This window comes from Furipterus horrens, unplaced genomic scaffold, assembly GCF_987537825.1.
Source record: "Furipterus horrens unplaced genomic scaffold, mFurHor1.1.pri manual_scaffold_9, whole genome shotgun sequence".
Taxonomy (NCBI): Eukaryota; Metazoa; Chordata; class Mammalia; order Chiroptera; family Furipteridae; genus Furipterus; species Furipterus horrens.
The window spans coordinates 71,248,015-71,268,671 of record NW_028327179.1 but is presented as its reverse complement, the minus strand read 5'-3'; the positions used below and the strand labels follow the sequence as shown (position 1 = coordinate 71,268,671).

Genomic DNA, 20,657 nt, shown 5'->3' with positions numbered 1-20,657 from the left:
AGATATAGATCTGAGCCAGGATCACCTTGGTGCTCAGCCCTTAGATTACAAAGACCATAAAAGGACAGCAGGCATTTTTTATCTTGATGGCCCTCAACATGTCCTATTTCTTGATGCATGCTATACTCCAATCTGGACATGTTCCCCTCTTTGCCAGGTACATAGGTTTCATTTTGGTGTCTCCCTTTGTAATTCATCTGGAGATGCCTTTTGCACTATGTGTTGAATCTGTTTGGGATCTCCTATTTTGTGTCAGATTTCCTTTTTCTTTTTTTTTGATCCAACAACTTCCTCTTTTTAAATTTACTCATATTTGTGGAACATATTGTCCAGAAGCTTCTTGAGAAAAGATATCTAAGAGGTAAATTTTTGCAATTGTTTATATCTGAAAACATCTATTTAACCCTTATCCTTGATTAATAATTTGGATATGTTAGAATTCAAGATTGGAATTAATATTCATTCAGAATTTTAAAGGCATTGTTCCACTGTCTTAGAATTTTGTCCTGTGTGTGACCTTCTCTTTGTCCTCAGTATTCCAAAGTGTCACATAAAGTTACTTTTTTGGGTCCATTTTCACCTATTTTATTGAGCCTTATTCATCCTTCCAATCTAGGAAATTGGGTCCTTCAGTTCTGAGAAAGTTTCTTAAGTTATTTTATTGATGATTTTCATTCTTCCACTTTCCCTGTACTTTCTTTCTGCTAACTCCAGTTATTTGTATGCTCTACCTCCTGGGTTGGTTGGTGCTCTATTTTATACAAATCTTTTGTTTCCTAAATTTACACATCTTTTCTTTTTTGTACTCCTTTTCAGGTAATATCCCTGACTAATCCGACTATCGAGTTTTTCCTGTTATCCTCTCATGTGTATGAGTGTTTGACTAATTAGTTGAACTTTACTTTAGGAATACCCGATTGGGTCATTTTATGGTTCTCGTTTGGTCAGAATTCCCAGAGAAGACTCTACTAATCTCTTGCCAGAGGTACAGGGTATGTAAAGGCCAGATACTTCCTGTTTGGGATTTGTGAACCCAAGGCATTTTAGGAAGGTCCATAGCATGAACTAAGAGAGGCCATTTATATGGAAAAGCCACTGGAAATGGCTTGGGTCGGCCTGCAAGTTGGGTAGGGCAATGTCTCAAGGAATCACCAGGATGGGGTGAACAGTGTTAGTCAGGTTGATGGAGACTCAGATGTGGTACCTCCCTGCCAGCTCTGTGGGGTGAGGGCTCAGCAATGGAACAATGGCCTCTGCCTGCACTTCTGTCTGGGAGAAAGCTGTCTATCCAGCTCTTGTTTTGAAGCCAGATAATTCAGTTCATCCTTGTATGTTCTGGTACCTTTTGAGCTGCTGTCCCCATGTTGGAGCTCAGAGTGAGTGAGTTTAAATAAGTCCATGTTGGCCCTTTAAGAGGAACTCCTGAGACTCCTGAGCTCTCCATCTCAGCCAACCACAATTTTCACTGAAACTTCTTTTCCCAATACTGGAACCGTGGGCTGCGCAGACTGGTAGAGGGATGGGAGTTATCCCTTCCAATTTTAAACCTCCACACATGGGTAAGGACCAGCTCATTCCACATCTCCAACCCTCTTATCAGTCTCAATGTGGTTTCTTCAGTATATCCTTAGTTGTAGAACTTCATTTCAGCTAGATTTTTGGAGGTTCTCAATGATGGTTGTTCTGTAGTTTAGTTGTTATTTTGATGTGGTTGTGGGAGAATGCAAGTACCATTTTCACTGCTGCCATCTTCACCAGAAGCTTATTTTATATTTTTTGTATTTTATTTAGATGGTGTCCACTTTCCTCAACTAAATTATAAGCTTCATAGGTTATGATATAAGTCTCTTGCATTCACAGTGCCTAGCACAGAACTTGGCTCAGAGTAGGTACTTAATAACTATTTATTTAATGAATGAATAAAGTTGATATCTTAAAGAAAACTAGAAGCTATAAGTTGAGGACTGAAGGCCTATGAAAATAAACTTGGTAGACTGGAGGAACAGAAAGACAAGAGCTGTGGCTAGAGCCATGTAAACCAGTGGAGGTAGTACTAGATGAAGTCTGTGAGATCAACAGGGGCCAGATCACAGGAGGCCTTTTTAACACGTTGCATACCAGGGTACTTAAATGCCTTTTAGAAATGACAAGAATTCTTGCCACCTGTGCTCAATGTATTAAGCAATGATAAAAACATGTGACCTTTTTTTAAGGGCAATTTTAGTAGGGAAGTTAATACCCCAAATAGGATGTGGAGAATAAAATAGAAGTGGAAAAAATAGATGAGAGGAGCCCAGTTAAAAGGTCATTGACCTAGTTTAGGCAAGGCCTGAGGGTTAGATAGAATAAAAGGTAATAAAGATGGAGAGAAGTATCAAAGTATATTTTATTTTATTTTTAAGTATGTTTTATTGATTATGTGATTATAATTGTCCCAATTTCCCCCCTTTTGCTCCCCTCCACCCAGATCCTTTTCCCTCCATAAATCCCTCGCTTAGTTCATATCCATGGGGCGTGCATATATGTTCTTTGATTTCTTCATTTTCTATAATATTCTTAATGTACCCCTGTCTACTTTGTACCTACCAATTATGCTTCGTAATCCCTTTCCCTTTTCTTCCATTCCCTCCCTTCCCCCTCCCAGCTAATAACCTTCCGAATGATCTCCATACCTATGATTATGTTCCTGTTTTTATTGTTTGTTTAGGTTTTTTTTTATTGTTGTTCAGTTGTTGATAGTTGTGAATTTATTGCCATTTTTTAAAAGAATTAAAATATTTTTAATAAGTAAGAGAATCAAATAATTTGCAACCAGCTTATAAAGAAAACAGGCAGCTTAAAAAGCTACTCAAAATCTTGATGAAATAAAAACTTTTTTGTATATTTTATTGATTATGCTATTACAGTTGTCCCAACTTCTTTTCCCTTTGCTCCTCTCCACACATTAGCCCCCTACCCTCCAGTAATCCCATATTCCTTAGTTCATGTCCATGCGTCATGCATATAAGTTCTTGGCTACTCCATTTCCTACACTGTTCTTTACATTCCCCTGTCTATTCTGTACCTACCACCTATGCTTCTTAATCCCTGCACCTTTTCCCATTTCTTCCCCTTCTCGCTCCCAGTTTATAATCCTCCAAATGATCTCCACATCTATGATTCTGTTCCTATTCAGGATGTTTGCTTAGTTTGTTTCTGTTTTTGTTTTTTAGATTCTGTTGTTGATAGTTGTGATTTTGTTGTCATTTTACTCTTCATAATTTTGATCTCCTTTTTCTTAAATAATTCCCTTTAACATTTCATATAACAAGGGCTTGCTGATGATGAACTCCTTTAGCTTTACCTTGTTTGGGAAGCATTTTATCTGCCCTCCCATTCTAAACGATAGCTTTTCTGGATAGAATAATCTTGGTTGTAGGTCCTTGTTTTCATCACTTTGAATACTTCTTGCCAGCCCCTTTTTGCCTGCAAAGTTTCTTTTGAAAAACCTGCTGGTAATCTTATAGGCATCTCTTTGTAGGTAACTCTCTTCTTTTCTCTTGCTGCTTTTAAGATCCTCTCTTTATCTTTAGCCTTTGACTTTTATAATTGTGGTGTGTCTTGGTGTGGTCCTCCTTGGGTCTAGTTTGTTTGGGACTCCATGTACTTCATGGACTTATGTCTATTTCCTTCAACAAATTAAGGAAGTTTTTCTTCATTATTTTTTCACATAATTTTTCAATTTCGTGTCCTTCCTCTTCTCCTTCTGGCACCTCTATGATCCAGATGTTGGCATATTTAAAGTTGTTCCAGAGGTTCCTAAGCATCTCCTCAATTTTTTTCAATTCTTATTCCCTCATCCCATACTGGTTGACTATTTATTTCTTCCTTATGTTCCAAATCATTGATTTGAATCCTGGCTTTCTTTCCTTCACTTTTGGTTCGCTGTAGATTTTTCTTTATTTCACTTTGTGTAACCTTCATTTCTTTTTTTATGTTTTTGTCATACTCAATGAATTTTTTGAGCAACCTGATCACCAGTTTTTGAACTCTGCATCTGATAGGTTGGTTATCTCTGTTTCATTTAGTTCTTTTTCCAGGGTTTTGTTCTGTTCTTTCATTTGGGCCATATTTCTTTGTATTCTCAAGTTGTCGGCCCCCCTGTGTTTGTTTCTGTGTATTAGGTAGAGCTGTTTTGACTCCCTGTCTTAGTATACCTCTTTAATTTTATTGGGCAGAACCTTAGGTGTTTCCCAGGACTGGGCAACCCACTACACTACTTTGTGGCTCTGTGTGGAGGGAGGGCTCAGCGAGGGGACAATGACACTGCCTGGCTTCTGGAGGTTTGCCTGGCACTTGCCCTGTTTCCGATCACTTCACCCATTTCCTGTATGCAACTGGCACCCCTCTAGTTGTTGTCCTGGTCGTAGTTTTCAGAGTGGATGGGTGTGCATACATTCTTGGACTGTGCAGGCCCTTTAAATGGCCTTTCCTGTGAAACTGGCAGTTTTTTCTGCTGCCCCAAACCCCAATGGTTTTTACACACAGAAGTTATGACTTTATCTTCCCTGCACTCAATCCCGGGCTGTATTCTCTGGCTTGGATTGGATTCACTTGCTCCCAAGGTGTCTCTCCCAATTTTTATCCACCACATGTGAATGCGGGACCACCTATTCTGTTGCCGCTGCTATCTCTCCACACCACATCGTGTCTCCTCACCTCTGCATCCTGACTTCACATCTCCACCCCTCTTACCTGTCTGCATGAACGTGGCTTTTCTAGTAGTTCTGCGTGTTGCTTTGAGGTTAGTTGTAATTCTTCTTGTGGTTGTGTGAGGAGGTGAAGCATGTCTACCTATGCCTCCATCTTGACAGAATATATTTTGGAGGGCACAAAATTTGATGATTGACTGGATATGGGAAGTGAAGACAAAAGAATAGTCAAAAATGACACTTGGGTTTCTGGCCTGATCAACTGGGTGAACACAGATACTATGTACTAAGTGTAAAATGACTGGGGGAAAGAGGAAAATATCAACTTGGAGTGTTTTGTTTGAACTTAAGACACAGAAGCAAACACAGAAAGTTGTCAAGATGAGGAGACAGAGGAGTACAGCCCAACAGTGGGAACAGATCAGGGTTCCAGTGGAGAACTTATGAAGAGGTAGACAATATAACAGATTCACAGTACAAAGTTCTGGTGTTAATGATACTCACAGACTTGACAGAAAAGATTAAGCATATAGGGAAGAAATGAAGGCTGTACTAAGTGAAATGAAGGAAAATCCGCACTAAATTAGTAGCAAAGGAAAGGAAACTAAGATTCAAATCAATGAATTGGAATATAAGGAAGAAATAAACAGTCAACCAGTATAAAAGGAGGAAACAAGAATTTTCTTAAAATGAGGAGAGGCTTAGGAACCTCTGGAACAACATCTAAATCAAAGTGGTGCCAGACGGAGAAGATAAAGAACAAGAAATTTTAAAATTATTTGAAAAAATAATGAAGAAAAACTTCTCTAATTTGGGGAAGGAAATGTACATGTGGATCCAGGAGCACAGAGAGTCCCAAACAAACTAGACCCAGGGAGGACCACACTAAGACATATCATAATCAAAACACCAAAGGTTAAGGATAAAGAGAGAATCTTAAAAGCAACAAGAGAAAAGCAGAGTAACCTACAAAGGGGTACGTATAAGACTGTCAGTTGAATCTCAAAAGAAACTTTGCCGGCAGGATGGGACTGGCAGGAAATATTTAAAGTGATGAGAAGCAAGGACCTACAACCAAGATTACTGTATCCAGAAAAGCTATCATTTAGAATGGAAGGGCAGATAAAGTGCTTCCCAGAGAAGGTAAAGCTGAAGGAGTTCATCACCAAGCCATTATTATATGAAATGTTAAAGGGACTTGTTTAAGAAAAAAGAGATCAAAATTATGAAGAGTAAAATGACAACAAAATCACAACTATCAACAACAGAAGCTAAATAATAAAAACAAAAACAAACTAAGCAGACAACCAGAGTGGGAACAGAATCATAGTTAGGGGGAGCATGTAAAGGGGTGTTAGCTGGAAGGGGGAAAGGGGGAGAAGGAGGGAAATGGGGCAGCAATTAAGAAGCATAGTCAGAAGGGGCAGAATAGACAGGGGGATGTAGAGAAGAGCTTATACATATGACCCATGGACATGGACTAAGGAGGGTGAAACTGCTGGAGGGAGGGGGGTGCTGGGGGGAGGAGAGCAAAGGGAAAAGAAATTGGGACAATTGTAACAGCATAAGCAATAAAACATATAAAAATTGCTTACTTGAACAAAAAAAAAATTAAACTAAGAAAACAAACTAAACTGAAACAAAACAAAGTGTATTGCAGTGATTTGCCTGACTCCTTATTTAAACATTCAGACTTTTTGTTAGAGTATAGCAACAACAAACAAACAAACACCACATGTTCCAAAAAAATAATATAGTAAAACACAGTAAGAATGTGAAGATATTGTCTCCTTAAACACTTTGACATTCACACCCACTTTGAAAAATAAAATAAACAGTAGAAACATTGGAGGCCTGTATAAATGCAAGTTCTCTTGAGGATGATTAGTTTGTTTCTCTTGGTTGATAAATGCATAAGACTTCACCACATTATAATTAAGTGTTATAATGTTCTTATGGATTACATACCCTAATTCATAGATCACCCAATTATCTGTGAGACATGAAAGTCAATATTTATTTTGTACATTCTGGTAGACACTCTCAACATGTTAAAGCCACTAAATTATAGAGTAAATTGCATTACTTTATTAGTATTATAATTCTGTCATCTTACAAAAAATATATATGTAAACTTGGACTAGTATAATGATTATCTCTGAAACAATTCACACACACAAACACAATTATAACATACCAATTAGCAAAAATAATAAATTTGAATAATATACATAAGTATAGGCTCGCTCTGTAACAAGTTACATTAAATTTCTTCCTATATTCTCTTCTAAACACCACTGAAGTTGGTTTTATGCACTAAAAATATTTGGAGCTTTAAGAGGTCACATTTTAACAAACGAAACTCCTAAAAGAATTTCATCTGTAGTTAAGTATATCCCACATTTAATACATTGGTGATGATTAGATTAGAGGTAGGTTTTTTATTTTTTATTTTTTTAAATTTTACACTTGTTTAGCACCTAAAATAGAGTGGCTATCTTTTAAAAAGTGCAAGAAAAATTATCTAGAGTGATTTTTTTTGTTTGTTTTCACAGTTGAATAGTGACATGAAAAAAACTAAATTTAATTTATGTTCTAATTATAATTTTTAGTTATACAGAACCAGAGCAAATTGGAGTTCCCTCAGTCCTAAGTATTATTACAAGGAAAATGGAGAATTAAGGAAGATGGAGATATTGTTAGGTGTGAGGCCCAAGAATAGGAACGCCCCCAGTTCTAATTAGAAAAACAGAACCCTAAGTGCATCTCAGACTCCTGGAGACCAGACTGCCTTCAGGACCTGGAAGATCACTTCAGAATGGGTCAAGGCTGCTGTGAATACAGGTTATTTGTTCATCTCTTCATTTCACCAAACCCTACTCCATGATTAGCCATTAAAATGACTCAACTCCTTTCTGTCCTTTCTGCTCCTGCTGCTAGCACTTCCAAAGTTATAAATCAATTAACTCATTCTTACTCTTCCCCCCAGTTGTTTGAAAAAGCAAAAGTAAGAAAGATAAGCCAGAGATGGAGGTGCAGAGGCAGGGCAACTTGGATGTGGGGATGCCAGGCTGCAGGGCCGAGAGCCTGGGGTGGGGTTCAGTGGGCTGGAGGACATAGAGGAGGATCCTGCTTGAGATGGGGTGGTTTCATTAGCCACCCCTTGCACTGGAAAAATCTAGGCTGGGGACATTGCCCAAGAAAGCTCTTATTAAGCGTGTCAAGAAGCAGATAATGCTAATACAGAAAACTAAATCAAGATATAGAGGTATTGGGTTGAAAATTTATTTTGACCACAATATTATCTAATCATGGTTTAAAATTAGCTCTTGTATAGCATAGGAAATATAGTCAATAATAGTCTATTAACTATGTATGATGTCAGATGGGTGTGAGATTTATCAGAAAGATACTTATTAAGCTATGTAATGTCTAATCATTGAAGTGTACACCTGAAACTAATTTAATAATGTATGTCAACTTTAATTGCAAAATAATATAAAAAAATAAAAATAAATAAATAGTACATCAACTTGTTTTGCTTACCACTGAGTCCAATAAAATCTTAGACAGTGTATTGGAATCTATTATTATTTAAAATTTTAACCATTTGCTTCTGATATTTTTATTATCTCACATGTTGAATTATTAAAATAATTTTAAAAATTTAATTATTGTGAGAGAGAGATAGAGATAGAGAGAGAGAGAGATCCATCGATTTGTTGTTTCACTTATTTATGCATTCATTGGTTGATTCTTGTATGTGCCCTGACCAGAGATCAAACCCACAGAAAAAAAATTTGTTAACTAATGTTAACTACATTTATTGTGGTGATCATTTTGCAATATGTACAAATGTTGACTCTTGTACTCCTGAAACTAATATATTGTTATTTGTCAATTATATCTTAATTAAAAACAGAAAAAAAAACAAAATAACACTTTATTTTTATTTAAAAAGAAAAAAGGTAAACCAGAGTAGATGTGGGTGGAGGAAATTAAATGACACCCAACCTGTCTCTTCCACTTTCCTGAGAGTTTTGCTCCCTCATAATCCCACTGGTTAATTCTTCGCTGTGTCTCCAGTTCAAGCTTATAAGAAAGAGAATCTGGTTGATAGTATCTGTCATCTCTGCTGGGTAAAGACCTCATTCCCTATGACCTATGCTCTTAGGTGCCTTTCTCTGGCCAGATAGCTGATAAAATATTATTTCTGGGTGTTTATCAAGTTTCTCTGGAAGAGATTAACGTTTGAATCAGTAGACTGAGTAAAGAAGATCTCCCTTGTTGATGTAGGTGAACATCACCTGAACTGTTTTGAGGGCCTGAATAGAAGAAAAATGGAACTGCCTTTTGACCTAGTGTTCCCATTTCTGGGAATATATCCTAAGAATCCCAAAATACCATTCAGGAGAAATATATGCACCCCTATGTCCATAGCAGCATTATTTATAATAACCAAGATCTGGATAGAGACCAATTCCCCTCAGTAAATGAGTGAATGAAAATGCTCTTACCCTTTGTGACAGCGTGGATGGACCTGGAGATTATTATCCTAAGCAAAATAAGCCAGTCAGAGAAAGACAAATACCACATGATACACTAATATGTGAAATCTAATGAACAAAATAAGCTCATGAACAAAATATGACCAGAGGCATGGACACATAAAACAGACTGACAGGTCTCAGAGGGGAAGGGGTAGAGGGGGACTGAAAGAGATTAGCGAAAGAACATATATGCATATAAGCATAGCCCATGGACACAAACAACAATGTGGTGAATAGGTGGGCTGGGTGGAGGGGGATAAAAGGGTGTTAAATGGGGGCATCTGTAATAGTGTCAACTATAAAAAATAAATAAATAAAAATGTGATTTTAAAACCAAGCAAAAAAATATATGCAAATCAAGCATATCTGCGTATCTGAGACAGGAACAAAAGGCTGTTTCTACCCTTGTAAGTTACAGAAGTTACATTTCATAGAATTGTACTGCATTTTACAATGCTCATCTTCACAAATAAAATCCTATTGTGAGGTAAACAGAATTTTGAGGAAGCTGAGATTCTTTATAATTAGGACATATCTTTACTGTCAGTTGCATATTCAGAATTGTTTCACTAGATTCTGATCCTACTGGGAGAAAAGAAAGGGCTTCTGAAGGCTTCTTTGGCTGAGCAGGAGGAGGCTGGAGCCTTGATCTGGAACATCAGGGCAGTAGAGGGGGAAGAAGAGTGAACAGGAGGAGAAAAATGCAGTATTTCTTTTCTGCATGGCTCACAGAAAAGATAAACTACCTTTCCCAGGCAGAGAAGTGAAACTGTAGGGGAACCAGCATTTCAGTGGTTAGTGCAAGCCCTGAAGCCAGTGTAGGCAGAAGTATCAGTGGCCTGAAATGTCTTTAACCCCAGCTTGACAAAAATACAAGACGCAGAGGGAAGGGTGATGGAACAGTGGAAGCAAGATGATGACAAAAATGAAGAGTTGGCCAAATCTTTGAGAGATACCAGTTGTATTTTTGTTATCTTTACAATTTTTCTCTAAAAATGCTGTAAAATGAAGTAAACAAAGGAGTGAGATGGTAATGTAACTGAACACAGGTCTGGCTGCCCACCGATTCAAAAGTCAATGCTCGAGAGGTAGGTGTTGATGTAAAGAAAAGTGATTTTATTCAGGAGCCAGCAACCTAGAAGGTGGGGGACTCTTGTCTCAAAGCCCATTTCAGCACCTCAGGCATCTTTGCTAGTTTATATAGGGGAGCCATGGGAAGAGGGTAACTAAGGAATTTCTGACGATGTGTAGTTTCTCAGCTCTGCTCTTGGGTGGTTTCAATGTTATCTCCTGTGTGCGTCATCACGTATTTCATTTCACTGCCAATATCTGGGAACAGGATGTGCAGCCAGTGTTTCTGTTGGTTCTGATATGAGTTACATTCACTTGCCCAGTTTCTTGTGGTCAGGGTCATTCTTCGGTTAAGCAGGAACTGCAACTGCTGATGTCTATAAAAAACTTATAAGGAAACTTGTAATATATAAATCTTCTATGAGTTTGTTAGTACAAACTATTCTATAATTACCACCTGATTAGTTTATTGTGTTTACTGCAATCACTGTTACAAGTAACTAAGGGAGACCATCACAGTGGCCAGTGAAGGCTTCTCTGAGAAATGACATTTGAGCTGAGGCCTGAGGGGTGAAAATGAGCCAGCCAATTGATGGGATGGGGGGCAGAGGAGGGAAAGAAATGGTCCAGTTTCTGCTTACACTTTAATAGTACTATTGTAACAGAACCCTTGGGCTGCTCCAATTTGAAACAGAACCCACAGGCTGTTTAGTTAGGGACCCGATTGCCCGCTGCCAGAATTATAACTCTCAATACCAGAGTTTAGTGAAAAGAAAAATAACTGTTTATTTAATAGTTATATCATCTTCATCATCAGCAGCCGTCCGTCTCGAGAGACGATGGCGTAGCTTCTTGAGAGTCTATCTGCACCGCCGAGAATGGCTGTGCAGTCCGACTCGGGAGTGACAATCCCTGCCGCACTTGTTACAGGTGAAGGCAGATGGCTGTTGTTGCTGCTGTTGACGCTGCTTCCCCCTCGATCTTTTCTGGACCGCCTCCTCGTTGCGCGCAGCCTCTGCGCGTGACGTACCTTGCCTGACCGCGAGCCTCCAGGCTAGGCGGTCGTCTGCTAGAACTTCCCATGTGTTGAGATTGATGGAGCATTGTGTCATATCCTTTTTGCAGATGTCTTTGAACCGCAGTTTTGGGCGCCCTGTCATCCTCTGGCCTTCTGCTAGCTCGCCGTAGAGGAGGTCTTTGGGAATACGGCCTGCATCCATTCTTTTGACATGGCCGAGCCACCTGAGGCGTCTCTCACTAAGAACTGCATGCAAACTGCTCATGTTGGCTCGCTTCAGCACCTCCGTGTTGGGAACCTTATCCTGCCAGGCGACATGCAGGACGCGTCGCAGGCACCTCATGTGGAAGCTGTTGAGTTTCCTTTCGTGCCTTGCGTAGGTGGTCCATGTCTCAGTGCCATAGAGGAGAGTGCTGAGTACGCAGGCTTGGTAGATGTGCAGTCTGGTTTTCTCAGTGAGGCTGGAATTGTTCCACACTCGCCGGTTCAGTTTGGCCATAACTGTGGCTGCCCTGGCGATTCTCCGGTTGACCTCCAAGTCAACTGACAGAGAGCTCGAGATGGTGGACCCGAGGTAAGTGAAGTCGTTGACAACCTCCAGGGTGTATCCGTCGATGGTGATGCATGGGGGAGTCCCCGTGCCTTGAGCCATAACGTTCGTCTTTGTCAGGCTGATGGCTAGTCCGAACTCCTTGCATGCGTGGGAAAGGCAAGTGACTAGCTGCTGGAGTCCCTCTTCGGAGTGTGAGGTCAAGGCTGCGTCGTCGGCGAAGAGCATCTCACGGATGAGCACCTCTTTGACTTTGGTCTTGGCTCGTAGACGGGCCAGGTTGTAGAGCTTGCCATCGGATCTTGTGTGAATGAAGACACCCTCGCTGCAGTCCTTAAAGGCGTATTGGAGGAGCATGGAGAAGAAGATTCCGAACAGCGTAGGCGCGAGGATGCAGCCCTGCTTTACTCCGCTGCTGACTGGGAAGGCCTCAGAGGTTGCGCCGTTGTAGGACACCGTGCTGTGCATGTTGTCGTGAAAGGACATGACCACAGCAAGCAGATGTGGTGGACAGCCAATCTTCCGTAGCAAGCTGAAGAGTCCGCTTCGACTGACCAGATCAAACGCCTTCGTGAGGTCGATAAAGGAGAGGTAGAGTGGTTTATGCTGCTCGTGACACTTCTCCTGCAGCTGGCGTAGGGAGAAGATCATGTCCACTGTTGATCGGCCAGCTCTGAAGCCACACTGGGACTCTGGGTAGACGCGGGAAGCAAGGGTCTGCAGGTGGGCAAGAGCGACCCGGGCGAATACTTTGCCGACGACGCTGAGGAGAGAGATGCCCCGGTAGTTGTTGCAGTCGCTGCGGTCTCCTTTGTTCTTGTACATGGTGATAATGTTGGTGTCTCTCATATCCTGAGGGATGTAACCCTCCTTCCAGCAGAGACAGAGTAAATGGTGGAGCGGCTGTAGCAGGACTGGTTTCCCACTCTTTAGGATTTCTGGAGGGATTCCGTTGCTTCCTGGTGCTTTCCCACAAGCGAGGCGGTCGATGGCTTTGCCGAGCTCTGCCGCAGTAGGTGGGGTGTCTAGCTCCTCCATGACTGGTAGGTCTGGGATGGAGTTAAGAGCAGTGTCTGTTACGGCGTTCCTCGTTGCGTACAGCTCGAGGTAGTGCTCGGTCCACCGCCGCATTTGCTGTTCCTGGTCAGTGATGACCTCACCTGTCTTGGACTTAAGGGGGGCGATCTTGGAGGGGATTGGGCCTGTTGCCTTCTTGATACCCTCATACATTCCTCATGCGTTGCCTATATCGGCGGCTTCCTGGATGCTTCTGCACAGGTTTAGCCAATAGGTGTTGACACAGTGGCGGGCGGTCTTCTGGACTTTGTTCCTGGCAGCCCGTAGAGCTTGAAGTGTACTGGGAGTGGGCGTGGCCTTGTAAGCCAGTAGGGCCTTCCTCTTAGCCTCGATCACGGGTTCCATTTCTTCCCAGTGAGCCTCGTACCAGTCAGCGTTCTTCCGCTCTTTCTTCCCATAAGCAATAATGGCGGAGTTGTATATGGCGTCGCGGAGACGTGGCCAATTGGATTTGATAATGTCATCTGCCGCCATTCCCTCGCCGAGTGCATCTTCCATCCTGTTGATGAATTGCTGGGTCTTAACTGGGTTGCTGGCACAACTGGTGTTGATGCGTGGGCGACCCTTCATCTTGGAGTGGTGCAACCTCTTCGGCGTTATGCGCATCTTGCTTACCACGAGGGCATGGTCCGTGTCGCAGTCTGCACTGTGGTAGCTGCGGGTGAGGAGGGTGCTGCCAATATCCGTTCTTCTGGTGATGACGAGGTCAAGCTGGTGCCAGTGGCGGGAGCGGGGGTGCCTCCATGACACCTGGTGGATCTCTTTGCACTTGAAGAATGTGTTTGTCACGCACAGGCCGTGGTGACACGAAAGCTCAAGCAGTCGCTGACCATTCTCATTGATCTTTCCTCTCCCAAAGTTTCCGAGGCAGGTGGGCCAGGCCATGTGGTCGGCTCCTACTCTTGCGTTGAAGTCTCCAAGGAGATAAAGAGCGTTACTTCTGGGGATCTTGGATAACGCTTCGTCCAGTGCATGGTAGAACTGTTCTTTCTCTTCGGTGGTGGCGCAGAGGGTTGGGGCATACACGCTAAGAATGCTGACTGGGCCGAAAGTTGTTGACAATCGGAGGGTAAGTAATCTCTCTGTGCCTCCTGTGGGTGGCTCTATGGAGTTAACAAGCGTGTTCTTCACAGCGAACCCAACACCGTGCTGTCTCGGTTGGTCCGGAGACTTCCCTTGCCAGTAGAAGGTGTAGTTGGTTTCTCTGATAGTTCCGTTGTCGGCCAACCGGGTCTCCTGTAGAGCCGCAATGTCGATGTTTAGTCGTGCCAGTTCCCTGTCGATGACGGCGGTTTTCCTGGCACCATTGATCCACGGAAGGTCTGCAGTAAGTCCGGGACACATGGTCCTGATGTTCCAGCTAGCGAGGCGAAGAGCTGGAGGCTTCTTTCTTGTTGTTTGCTTGGAATTGCCTGGTGCGAGTGTTTTGTGGCCCACTTTTCAAGAGACGCCTCTCTGATCCCCACGCACCCAGTGGGGCAGGCGAGCCATGGCGAGACGGCACCTAATTGGCTGGGGGCTTCCCAGCTTGAGGCGGGCGGTAGCTGTCCAGTGAGGTGCGATGACCTCTCCCACCGTCAGAGGAGACCCCTGGCGCTCGTTTCCTTCGCCAATCGGATGAGCTTATAACCGGTATCTGTCTCCTCCCGTGTTGAGTCGACATCTTGCGATGACGCTGGAGTGTCCTCTCCAGTGAAGCTACAAAGCCTGAGCAGGGTGATATGGAGGGCCAGCTGTTGCCCATGCAGCAGACCCCCCCTCTCTTCGCAGCTGAAGGATCCAAGGGGAAAGACAGAGTCGATACAGCTTGGCTTCAGGTGCGCCGCAGGAGTTGCCAGTGTTGACTACAACGTCAAACCGCCTTAGGGACTCCGGCCCCGGGTTTTCTGTCGGGGTTTACTCCCTTAGCCTTTCCCCTGAGGAGGTATGCCGCAAGGCAGCGGAGGTTTGGAGTCAGAGTTTCCCTTCTCCTTAGCCTTTCCCCTGAAGAGGTATGCCGCAAGGCAGCGGAGGTTTTTTGGAGTCAGAGTTTTCCTTCTCTGGTGTGCCCTGACTGGAAGATCGAACCAGCGACACTTAGCTCGCAGGCCGACGCTCAATCCACTGAGCCAAACCAGCCAGGAGGTAATAGTTATATAGATTTAGATTATTTGTGGATTTCTGCTGTTAAGTCTTATGTTCTTTAAAACACCCACAAACATATAGTTCTGCCTCCCCTTGCCAAACCAGGCTAGTTTTAGAAAAGTTAGAGATACTGTTTCCCTACTTCCTAGACACAGTTCAGCTTTACTGGTAGCTGCCAATCATTCAGTTCTGATTGGGGAGGTCTTTCTGTGTTGTGGTGCCCGCCAGCTTTCAATGCAGAACTGCATGGATTCTCAGCCTCCTTATAAACTGCCTTCTCAAAGCCGCATGGTGTTTCCCTCTCAAAACAGCATGGAGAACCTCTTCACCAAGCTACATGGAGAACTCAGCCTCTTTAATCCACATGGGGAGAGAGAGTGCCTTCTTCCTGCAAACCGCATGGATCTCCTCTCCTTCTCAAAAGCACACGGTGAGAGCCCCAACTAAAAATGTCTGCAACTGCTTTTTAAATCCCCGACTGGGTCCTCTCATGCGGTGGGTGTGGTAACCAGTTTTGACCATTCACAGAACTTTACGCAGGTTCTGTAAGCTCTTTCAATACCATCCCGTGGTCCAAGACCCCTCCCATCTTCCTGGGCCCTGAAGCATCAAAGCCATTTGCAACAAAATTGCCAGCCACTAGCCCCAAGCATGCAAAGGCATCCTAAAAGCTGCTTCTTTTTCCCCATCCCCCAGCCGCAAGCTCTGGGGGTTTTTTGGACACTCCCATTCTGTAACACTATGTAACTTTCCCTCACAGCTTACTGTATAAGTGGAATGGTGAACAGCTATAAAAGAGTTATGTGTTACAGAAAGGGGTAGAGTTCAGTTTACATGGACCAAAACATGCAGTAAAGTCACTTGTGACCTAGCCTTATCAATTCAATGATATTTTCTTTTGCCTCATTTGCTTAATTTTTGCCAAACACATTTCCGACATCTTTCTTTTTTCTTCCAAGTTCTTCTTTGCCAAATACTTTGTTTTCTTTTATAGAAAGTCTTAGAAATGATCCAAATCAGCTTTTTCCAAACCTGACTGCAATTCAGAATTACCTGGGGGATCTTGTTAAAAAAGGATTCTTTAGGTCTTGGGTGGAGCGCAGGCATCTGCATTTTGATTCTGATGCAGAAGGTTTAGTATCCTAATCTTGATTAATAATCTCCAAACTATTGGCAAACATTGATTCCAGGAGATGTTATCAGTGCTCCAAGAATAAAGGATTTTCTTATCAAATATGCTTAAGAAACTGTCTTAGATTCTCCTTTTAGCATTTCACCCTAGGATAAAGACTCTGGGACATGCTTAAGTGTTTAATGATAAATAATAGAATCAAATTAGGTATTGTTTTCTTAGTTTCACTAAGAATAATTTCTCCTAAACAACATTATAGAAAACACTGATCTAGAAAAAGGTCTTAATATCCACAAATATATATGTGTATATGTATGTATTCTTTATTATTATATTATAAATTCTATTAAGCATAACTGGGTAAGAGGCTCCTTCAGTTAAGAGAGGCATCTAGTCTTAGTTGCAGGTGAAGCTCTGACTAGCCTCAAAGCTGGTCCCAGATGCTTTCCCCACACCTCTGCTTTTGTCCTTTTTCCAGGCTCTATCTAAAACTTCTATGCTGTCTCTCAAATTTACATTTCTAAGACCAGCTATGCCATATTTCTACCTTTTATAAAACATCTCCACTTGGATGTTTGAGGGTTACCCTTAATGATTTTGACACCAATTCCAATGTGTTGTTTTTCCCTACACCACTGAGCAATCTTCGATACTAGCTGGGAAACCCACAATTCAATCCGAAGATAGCATCAGATACCACACTTGTTAAGGGCTCAGTCCCACGAAATTACTCCCCTCTTTCACTTCAGATGCCAGTCACAAATCAAGGTTGTTACCAGTCTTCTGACCAACTAACTATATAAATCACAGGTTCCCATGATTTTTTCCTAAGTTTTGGTAAATTTGCTAGAGCAATTCATGGAACCCAGGAAATCAGTTTATACACCAGATTACTAGTTTAATGAAAAGCATATTAGGTGGTATGAATCAATAGTCAGATGAAGAGGTACACAGGGTGAAGTCCCAAACAAAGAAGTTTCTGTCCCTGAAGAGTTTGGCACCCAGTAGAGTGGCACATGGTTGTGTTATGGTTTACCAACCTGGAAGTTCTCTGAACCCTGTTCTTTGAGGTTTTCATGGAGGCTTCAGTACTTAGGCATGACTGATTAAATCATTGGCCATTGGTGATTGCCCCAAGAAGTAACTAAAAGGCTTGGCTAAATGGCAATGGTCCAGTGAACATTCCACTCCTTAGACAATTGGACAGTGAAAACAAGGTTTCCTCTTATTATCTCTCTTCCCCTTTCTGCTGTACGTTGCATTAGCATGAGGATGCCAGAGCCTACATGGCCACTTTCTCTACATAGTTAGTGTTAGATCCAGTGAGAGTTAGAGGAGAAATGACAGGAGAACAGGCCATGAGTTTAAAACGTTTATTTGGCCAGCTGCAGCAGGCAGGCTGAGACCCTAAGGTGTCAGCCCCAAACAAAAGTAAGGCAAGGATTTTTAAAGGGGATAAGAGGGGAGGGAGTTGAAGAGACTTTCCGAAGATGGCTTTGGGGGAGTTGGCTCTGAGAACAAAGAAGTTTACTAAAGCAAAAAAGTTACTAAATTCTTGCCAGCAGACTAACATATTTTTGAAGGACACAGCTAATCACTGGTGTCAGCAATTACTGGGGGGTGGGGCAGCAGATTTATTGGGGCTTGCTAAAATTATACCAGAATTTCTGAAACCTAAGAGTTAGCAAACTTAAGTTCTCCACCAGCAACTGGCTAGGGACGTAATATTCATACAGATTCTTAGGTTCAGGGTATCAAGTATGATGTGACCCTCATTCAATATTTGAAATAAAATGACAAAACTGAATCGATTGCTAACCATAGTAAAGGAGGCACAGTCTTTCTGAGAACACTGCCAATCACGTTGCTAATGGAGTTTTATAGGGGAAGTGTAGAGTTCAGGGACTGGCAGATTTACAGAAGTTTAAGGGGTGAGGATCTCATCCACAGAAGCCCAGATACTTGGATAAAGCTGTTGTCAATTGGTTGTCAATGTGGTGTATTTACTGGGGTAAGTCTGTGATTGGCTGACTTTTGAGTAAGGGACTGACATTAACTAGCTGGCTTGTAAAAGCCTTCCACTGAAGTGAGTTGTTGATGTGTGAACAGGTTTCAAGCAGGCTCTGAGTATTACTTATCATCACTATATAAGACAATCAGGCTTTTCTTAAGGGTATGGAAATTTGTTTTTATTTTCCAATTCAGCTTCATGAGTAATAAAGTTGGTATTGTCCTTTTACCATCTTCAGGCTCCTTGTGTGCATTTCTCAACTGCTTAGGAGCTAGAGAGAGGAAAGCTGTGAGTGGTACCCCTAAACCTTCCCAGATGGGGAGGAGTAGGGTTGAAACAGGGTGTTACAGCTGGAAGGAACTTAAGAGTTCCTAAATTTAGAATTACTGTTCAACCACTTCCTTAAGAAGAAAATAGATGAAACATTACCTAAGAACTAGCATCTGTCTCCATTTTCTCTAGAACAGTGGGAAAGTTGACATTTTGGTTTTGTATCCCTATTAAGATGGTTAAAAGGAAGCCGCTCTTTGTTGTCTCTGCCTCTGCATTGATTCTGACTCCAGTGTGCACCAGGGCTTTGCTGCTGGTCACCTTCTCAAAGCTCATGGCACAGGCTTTGAGGGATGCAGTGCTGTTGCTTGGGCCCAGGTCAGGAGACCGTGGTGCTGGTAATGGTGGAAGATACTGCACTGTCCCTTCAGCTTTTGGAGCACTTAAAGAGCCTTTTCCAGAGTCCAATGGGGAAAGCACCATAAAGGCAAAATCTCTGACAGGTTCTCTTAAATTTCATCCCTGCTTCCTTCCTGACTCTCCTTTTAGCATTTTCTCTCTTTACATGTGCTGCTACTGTCCTTTATAGGAAATCCCAAGTTACCCTCAGGCATTGATCTTGCCTCAGGGTCAGCCTTTTCTGTCTGTAGCCTCAGTTCTCCCCATTCTCCCCAACTGAATCATTTGGCCTCATCCAGCCATTCACAAATTTTAATACACTTATAAATTACTCAAAATCTTATGAAAATCCAAATTAGATTCTGATTCATTAGGTCTTGGGTGAAGCTTGAGAGTTAGCATTTCTAACAAGCCCCGTGATGCCCATCCTGTTGGTCAGCCACCTCAGATTGAATAGGAAAATTCTAACATGCTAGGCAAGGAATTCATCAGGACAAAAAGGGAATGATTAAGTTCCATGACACAAACTGGGTATTTGTCACTGAAAATAGATTCTGAGCTGGGCTAGGGCTCTGCACATCAAGTACCTCTTGTGATCTATCACTCCCGTGAACTGTACGCTTTAGGGCTGCATTATGGCATTAAGGGGTTATAGGCATGCTGCCTTTGTAGATTCCTTCCTCCATAAAAATATAAATAATTACACTTAACAATTAAAATCTTTTTCTTGTATTGATTCTAGAGAGAGAGGAAGGGAGGAAGAAAGAAAGAGAAGGATAGAAACATTGATGTGAGAAACATCTATTGGATGCCTCCTATATATGCCTCAACTGGGGACTGAACCCACAACCCAGGCATGTACTCTGACTGGGAATCAAACAGGTGACCTTTTGATTTGCAGGATAATGCCCAACCAACTGAGCCACACTGGCCAGGGCTTTAAAATTATTTTGGTGCAAAGATGAATATAATTTAGACTGAATATGTTATTATATAAAAATATATTTTTTCTGATCTTAAAAGAAACAAAAACTAAAACATTTCCACGGGGCCCTAAAAGTATCATGGGCACTATGGTACTGTACCTACTATGTCTAATAAGTAAGTCAACCCTAATGGGCCTGTTACCTAACCAAAGTCTGTGTACCTGATGTTTTGTAAGGCCACAACTCACAATATAAGAGTTTGGAGTAAGGAAAGCTTTATTGATTGAGAAGGTGCCAACTGAGAATATAGGAGACTTAATGGTGCCTCAAATCCATCTTGCTTGCTGGACTAGGTTAAGTTTTTTTAAGGGGTTGGGGGAATATTTATGAACAAGTGCTTGTGGGGTAGGCTTTAATTGGAGGAGTGTCAACACCAGATCTTTCTGGAAAATTGACTCTTGGCTTCTGAAAATGTTCAGGTTTTCAAGTTCTGGTTATGTTATGGTCCTTTGGTTCCATTGGGAGGTGAGGGAGAATGAGACTTTGGTTCCAGGTACAACTAGAGACCAAAGTTCTCTCCTCTGCCCATGCTTTAGTTGCATGACCAGTAGTCCTGGTTTGCTGTCCCTAAAAAACAACTCAGCACCTCATCAAACAAGATAGGACTATTCTGAGTTGGTTCTGCAGTCATAGACCTACTTGTTGGACCAAATACACACATTTGCTATGAGAAAGTACTTCTCTGAGATGGAGCTGTTGGAGGTGGGAATTAGGTTCTTCCACATTATCACAAGGAAATCATTCCAATAACCCACACATGGGAGATTGTGGAGAGGCA

General features: G+C 42.1%; 1 pseudogene; it reads right to left on the bottom strand.

Annotated features, from left to right (window-relative positions):
- The window catches only part of LOC150001905 (mitochondrial import inner membrane translocase subunit Tim17-A pseudogene), a 35,983-nt pseudogene extending 17,006 nt beyond the window's left edge, over positions 1-18,977 (bottom strand).
- Between the last annotated feature and the right edge of the window lie 1,680 nt (positions 18,978-20,657).